This window comes from Oncorhynchus keta, chromosome 34 (assembly GCF_023373465.1).
Source record: "Oncorhynchus keta strain PuntledgeMale-10-30-2019 chromosome 34, Oket_V2, whole genome shotgun sequence".
NCBI classification, from domain to species: domain Eukaryota; kingdom Metazoa; phylum Chordata; class Actinopteri; order Salmoniformes; family Salmonidae; genus Oncorhynchus; species Oncorhynchus keta.
Window position 1 is genome coordinate 29,517,736 of NC_068454.1, and position 6,795 is coordinate 29,524,530.

Here is a 6,795-nt window from a genome sequence, read left to right on the forward strand (position 1 = left end):
CCTACTCAGGCCATCGCTATCGCTCTCTCTCTCCATTAAATGGCCCGGTCACCCAAAGACAAATACAGTTTCTTCCTTTGTGAAGATACCGGTATACGACACAGGGGAAGAATGACACGTTGGTGTGGGTGGGTGTGAGAGGGGGAATTCCATCCAGGGGGATGTAAGGTGTGGTGGAGGATAATCTCTGACCACTTTAAAGAAAGCCAGCCATAAGTGTGTGTGTGTGTGTGTGTGTGTGTGTGTGTGTGTGTGTGTGTGTGTGTGTGTGTGTGTGTGTGTGTGTGTGTGTGTGTGTGTGTGTGTGTGTGTGTGTGTGTGTGTGTGTGTGTGTGTGTGTGTGTGTGTGTGTGTGTGTCCGTATGGTTAAAAGTGCTTTAGCTCCATGTCCAACTAGCATCCACTTCTCATATTTTGTAAAACAATTTTTTTACTACCATGTTTTTATGTTAAGATTTGTATTTTAGTAATGTATGCTCATTTTTATTGCGTGCGTGCATGACTCCTCAGCCAAGCCAGCTGCATGTGTGTTCAGTCTGAGGGCTCATTATTGTGCAGGTGCTCCATTGTTCTGTCCGTGGCCCTTTTCATCCTCACCCCTCTCCAAAACACAACCTAACTATGCAGGGCTGAACTGAGTCAGGCCAGCCAAGATGCAGCAAAACTCCCATCAAAGAAAGCAAAAAGGATCCTTTGTCCTGGAAAAAAATAATATAGGCCTACCAGTAAGTAGTATTGTCAGGTGAGATAAAAATGTGGTAGAGAGAGGTGGGATGTTAGATGTGGTTCTGTAGTCATACACCTACAAAGGCAGGGGAATTCTGACATTCTGATTTAAAGAGCTGGACAATTTTCAGAGAGTATGATAGAGAGACTACATTCTCATCGTTTACTTCTCAACTTGTTATTTTTTTTATGGCAGAGAACGATCGGAATGTACAGCCGTGATTATCAAAACATGTCCATGTCCCAGGATAATTCCAAGCCACAGACATCATCAACAACACAGCACTGATGTGATGTGGAGAGAAGAGCTGTGGTAGTGTTGGTCCACTGATATCCCCTGGTGTATGGATGACTTCATGGGAAAGTCCTATTGGTCCTTCAGCCGGGACTATGGCATGCAGTCAGTAATGAATGAGGTGTTGGCCGATGATATGAGAATAGAATAACATCAATCTTATGCCCTCATATGCGAGTCTCTTATGACAGATATTAAAGACATGCTCCGGTACCTTGGCGACTAAGAAAATATTTTTTTAAACCTACATACATGCCCTCCACGTGGACCAGCCCCCTAGCAATTAGAGTTTGAGCCAATGAGCTTCAACCCCTCTCATTTGAGTGTCAACAAGCAAGAGGCCTGTTCGGTGTTATCCAATGAGGTTGCATGGCGGGCCCAGCGGCTCAATGGACACAGCAGAGGGAGACACAGAGAGCAATAATGTGGTGCACATATCTGCACAAAGTGTGCCTTCAGAAAGTATTCATACCACTTGACTTATTCCACATTTTGCTGTGTTACAGCCTGATTAAATATTTGTATTTTTAATCTCGCCCATTTACTACACACCATACCCCATAATGACAAAGTGAAAACATGTTTGTTTTTTTGCAATTGTACCGAACTATCTAATTTACATAAGTATTCACACCCCTGAGTCAATACATGTTAGAATCATCTTTGGCAGTGATTTCAGCTGTAAGTCTTTCTGGGTAGGTCTCTACGAGCTTTGCACACCTTGATTGTACAATATTAGCTCATTATTCTTTAAAAAAAATATCTAGCTCTGTCAAATTTTCAAGACTTGACAGATTTTCAAGCAGATTTGAGTCAGAACTTTAACTTGGCCACTCAGGAACATTCACAGTCTTCTTGATGAGCAACTCCAGTGTAGATTTGTCCTTGTGTTTTAGGTTATTGTCCTGCTGAAAGGTGAATTAATCTCCCACTGTCTGGTGGAAAGCAGACTGAAGCAGGTTTTCCTTTAGGATTTTGCCTGTGCTTTGCTCCGTTCCTTTTTTTTTCATACTGAAAAACTCCCCAGTACTTAACGATTACAAGCATACCCATAACATGATTCAGCCCCACTATGGTTGAAAATATGGAGAATGTTTACTCAGTAATGTGTTGGAATGGATTTGCCCCAAACATAACACTTTGTTTTCAGAACAAAAGGGAATTGCTTTGCCAAATTTTTTGCAGTTTTACTTTAGTGCCCTGTTGCAAACAAGATCCATGTTTTGGAATACTTTTTTCTGTACAGTCTTCCTTGTTTTCACTCTGTTAATTAAGTTAGTATTGTGGTGTAACTACAATGTTGTTGATCCATCCTTAGTTTTCTCCTATGACTGCCATTACATGTTTAAACAATTCGCCTAATGGTGAAATACCTAAGCCTTTTCCTTTCTCTCCGGCAACTGAGTTAGGAAGGACACCTGTATCTTTGTAGTGACTGGGTGTATTGATACTCCATCCATATTGTAAATAATAACTTCACCAGGGATATTCAATGTCTTCTTCTTTTTTATTTTTACCCATCTACCAATAGATTAACAACTTTGCGAGGGATTTGAAAACCTCCCTGGTCTTTGTCGTTGAACCTGTATTTGAAATTCACTGCTTGACTGAGGAACCTTACATATACTTGTATGTGTGGGGTACTGAGATGAGAGAGTCATTCAAAGATCATGTAATGATAAAAAAAACATGCAACTTATTATGTGACTTTGTTGGGCACATTTTAATTACTGAACCTTTTTAGGCTTGCCATAAAGGGGTTAAATACTTATTGACTCAAGACATTTCAGCTTTTTTTATTTGATTAATTTGTAAAAAATTAAGAAAAACAACTCCACTTTGACATTTTGGCATACTGTGTGGAGGCCAATGACAGAAAAATCACAATGTTATCAATTTCAAATTCAGGTTGTTATACACGACAAAATGTGGAAAAAGTCAAGGGGTGTGAATACTTTCTGAAAGCACTGTATGTGACTTTGTAACCACTTTTGAGTCGTGAGCGCTACTGTCAGAACTACTGGCTAAAAAGTATATAAAAGCACCAGAGAATCTCTCTAACAGCAGGAGATTTGTTCTGGGGTGCCAAGATTACTCAAAGACTCAAACTATACCATTCAAAAGGCAGCTTTGTGAGCTCTCTCTCTCTGACGACAGTAGGTATAAGACGACAATGTTCAGTTCTTCAAACAAATGACTGGCGCCTGCTCGGGGGGAAGGAGAGGGAGAAAAAAACAGTTTCTCTGTATCTGAAAGACGAAAAATTATGGAACATTTGCTTTTGACCTGTATCTCATGTCAGACAGATTGTCCATATTAATATACTAGGCATTGCTAAATAAAGGTTCAACAATACTAGACATTGCGAGTCGTTACCGAGAAGGAATCAAAGCGTACAGTGAGTGGAGTCTGTCTGGCAGACTGACTGAATGGGTTTTCCTTTGGGTGTGGACACAAGTCCAGAGTTTGCTGTGGTTATCATTCGATCGCGTTTAATTTCACAGAGTTTGACGTTTTGGCTCGCTATCAGGGGAAGGGAGTGAGTGCCATGCCACACACAGTCTCTGATTCCTTGATGGTTTCTTAGATGATGCAAAGGCTGCGATACCATCTTGCGTTTTCCAACCCTCCTCAAATGCCCCCCGAGATGTTTTATTTTATCTTGGATTACGGACGAGAAATGAGATGCGCGCCCACACCACCGGCCACAGAACTGAAGCTTCTGTTGTAATAAACGACCATTGTGTGTGATTTCATGTCTTCTAAATACTTTTATTGTTGACATTCTCAGGTGCGTTCTGAACATTCCTTGATTTCATGCCAGCAACCACAGCATAGGTAACTGTTAAAGAAGGAAGAATAAAGAAGCATTGGGTCCAAGAGGGTAGTTACCGGGGTGAGAGAGTTTCAAGAGATCTTAACCACTACAGTATGACTATCAGTGAAACTACAACATGTAGTTTCGTTTTAGTTTTTCAAAAGAATCAAATTAAGTCTAATTTTATCCGTCGCATGCTCGTAATCAACAGGTGTAGAGTAAAATGCTTAATTACAGGCCCTTCCCAACAATGCAGAAAGAGAGAAAATAGATAAATAATTCAAAAGTAATATTAAACACACAATGAGTAAAGATAACTTTGCTATATACACGGGGATCTAGTACTGAGTCTATGTGCAGGGGTACGAGGTAATTGAGGTAGCTATGTATAATATAACTAGGAATATGAGTCAAAAGGGTCAATGCAGATAGCATGGGTAGCGATATGGTTAACTATAAGTCTTATGGCTTGGGGGTAGAAGCTATTCAGGGTCCTGTTGGTTCCAGACTTGGTGCATCGGTACCGCTTGCCATTACGGTAGCAGAGAGAACAGTCTATGACTTGGTTGGCTGGAGTCTTTAACACTTTTTAGGGCCTTCCTCTGACACCACCTGGTATAGAGGTTCTGGAATGCAGGGAGCCTGGCCCCAGTTGTGTACTGGGCCGTACGCATTACCCTCTGTAACGCCTTGCGGTTTCATGCCAAGCAGTTGCCATACCAAGCGGCTATGCAGCCAGTCAAGATGCTCTCAATGGTGCACCCGTTGAACTCTTTGAGGATCTGAGGGCCCATGCCAAATCTTTTCAGCCTCCTGAGGGGGAAGAGACGTTGTCATGCCCTCTTCACGACTCTGTTGGTGTGTGTGGACCATGATAGATCCTTAGTGATGAAGACACTGAGGAACTTGAAGCTCTCGACCCGCTCCACTACACCCCCGTCGATGTGAATGGGGGTGTGATTGGCCCTCCGTTTCCTGTGGTCCACAATCCGCTTCTTTGTCTTGCTGGCGTTGAGTGAGAGGTTGTTGTCCTGGCAAAACACTGCCAGGTCTCTGACCTCCTCCCTACAGGCTGTCTCATTATTGTCGGTGATCAGGCCTACCACTGTCGTGTTGTCAGAAAATTTAGTGATGTTGTTGGAGTTGTGCGTGGCCACCCAGTCGTGTGTGTGTGTGAACCGGGTGTACGGGAGGAGAGTAAGCACTCACCCCTGAGGGTGTGTTGAGGGTCAGCATGGTGGATGTGTTGTTGCCTACCCTCACCACCTGGGGGTGGCCCATCAGGTAGTTCAGGATCCAGTTGCAGAGGGATGTGTTCAGTCCCAGGGTCCTTAGCTTACTGGTGACCTTGGAGGGTACTATGGTGTTGAACGCTGAGCTATAGTCAATGAACAGCATTCTCACATAAGTATTCCTCTTGTCCAGGTGGGAAAGGGCAGTGTGGAGTGCAATAGAGATTGCGTCATCTGTGGATCTGTTGAGGCGGTATGCAAATTGGAGTGAGTCGAGGGTGTCTGGGATGATGGTGTTGATGTGATCCATGGCCAGCCTTTCAAAGTATTCCTTGGCTACAGATGTGAGTGCTGAAGGTGGTTATCACTGGCTATTTACAGACTATTCAAGCAGGAACACATTTTCATTTAATTTCTACCAGGAACAGATACCTGTGTTCCAAAACCGGGATCATCATCAGATTTTATGCTGTTTTTTCGCCCCAGATAAGGAGTTGGGTGATTCTTTCCTAAAAAGGTGGTGGTGTCATTGAGAGTATGTGTTATTACTAGACAACTAGGTCCAGCTAAGCCAGACTGAGGTAATGGTCTATAGATTCCTCTTCTCTTACCTCATCATTCTTGCTACTGCTGCTGCACTGAGTAAGGCCTCAATTATCTCATATACTCACTCACTTCCTGCTTGTCTGCCTTGACCAGATGCTTATCAGCTGAGGTAAGGCTGCCTGTAAGGCCCAGGAGCATCTATCTGTGTCAGGCTAGTGACCCGTAAGGCAGACAAATAAAATCAAACTGTATTTGTCACGTTTCATAAAAAACAAGTGCAGACTAACAGTGTAATGCTTGCTTACGGGCCCTTCCCAACAATGCAGAGAGAAAAAGAGAGAAATAATAACACCAGGAATAAATAAACAATCAGTAATGATAACTTAGCTATATACACAGGGTACCATTACCGAGTTGATGTGCAGGGGTACGAGGAAATTTAGGTAGATATGTACATACATGTAGGGATAAAGTGACTAAACAACAGGATAGATAATAAACAGTAGCAGCAGCGTATGTGATGAGTCAAAAGAGTTAGTGCAAAAAGGGTCAATCCAGATAGTGAAATAGTTCACCAATAGCTACCTGGACTGACTATTTAGCTGTCTTTATGGCTTGGGGGTAGAAGCTGTTCAGGGTCCTGTTGGTTCCAGACTTGGTGCATCGGTACCGCTTGTCCTGCGGTAGCAGAGAGAACAGTCTGACTTGGGTGGCTGGAGTCTTTTGACAATTTCTAGGGGGTTTTCTCTGACACCGCCTGGTATAGAGGTCCTGGTTGGCAGGGAGCTCTGTCCCAGTGATGTACAGGGCTGTACACACTTCCCTCTGTAGCACCTTGTGGTCAGATGCCAAGCAGTTGCCATACCAAGTGGTGATGCAGTCAGTCAAGATGCTTTCAATGGTACAGCTGAGGGACTTTTTGAGGATCTGAGGGCCCATGACAAATCTTTTCAGCCTCCTGAGGGGGAAGAGGCGTTGTCGTGCCTTCTTCAAGACTGTGTTGGCGTGTGTGGACCATGATAATTCCTTAGTGATGTGGACACAGATAAACTTGTAGCTCTCAACCCTACAGCCCCGTTGAGGTGGATGGGGGCATGCTCAGACCTCCGTTTCCTGTAGTCCATGATCAGCTCCTTTGTCTTGATGGCATTGAGGGAGATTTTGGTGTCCTGGCACCA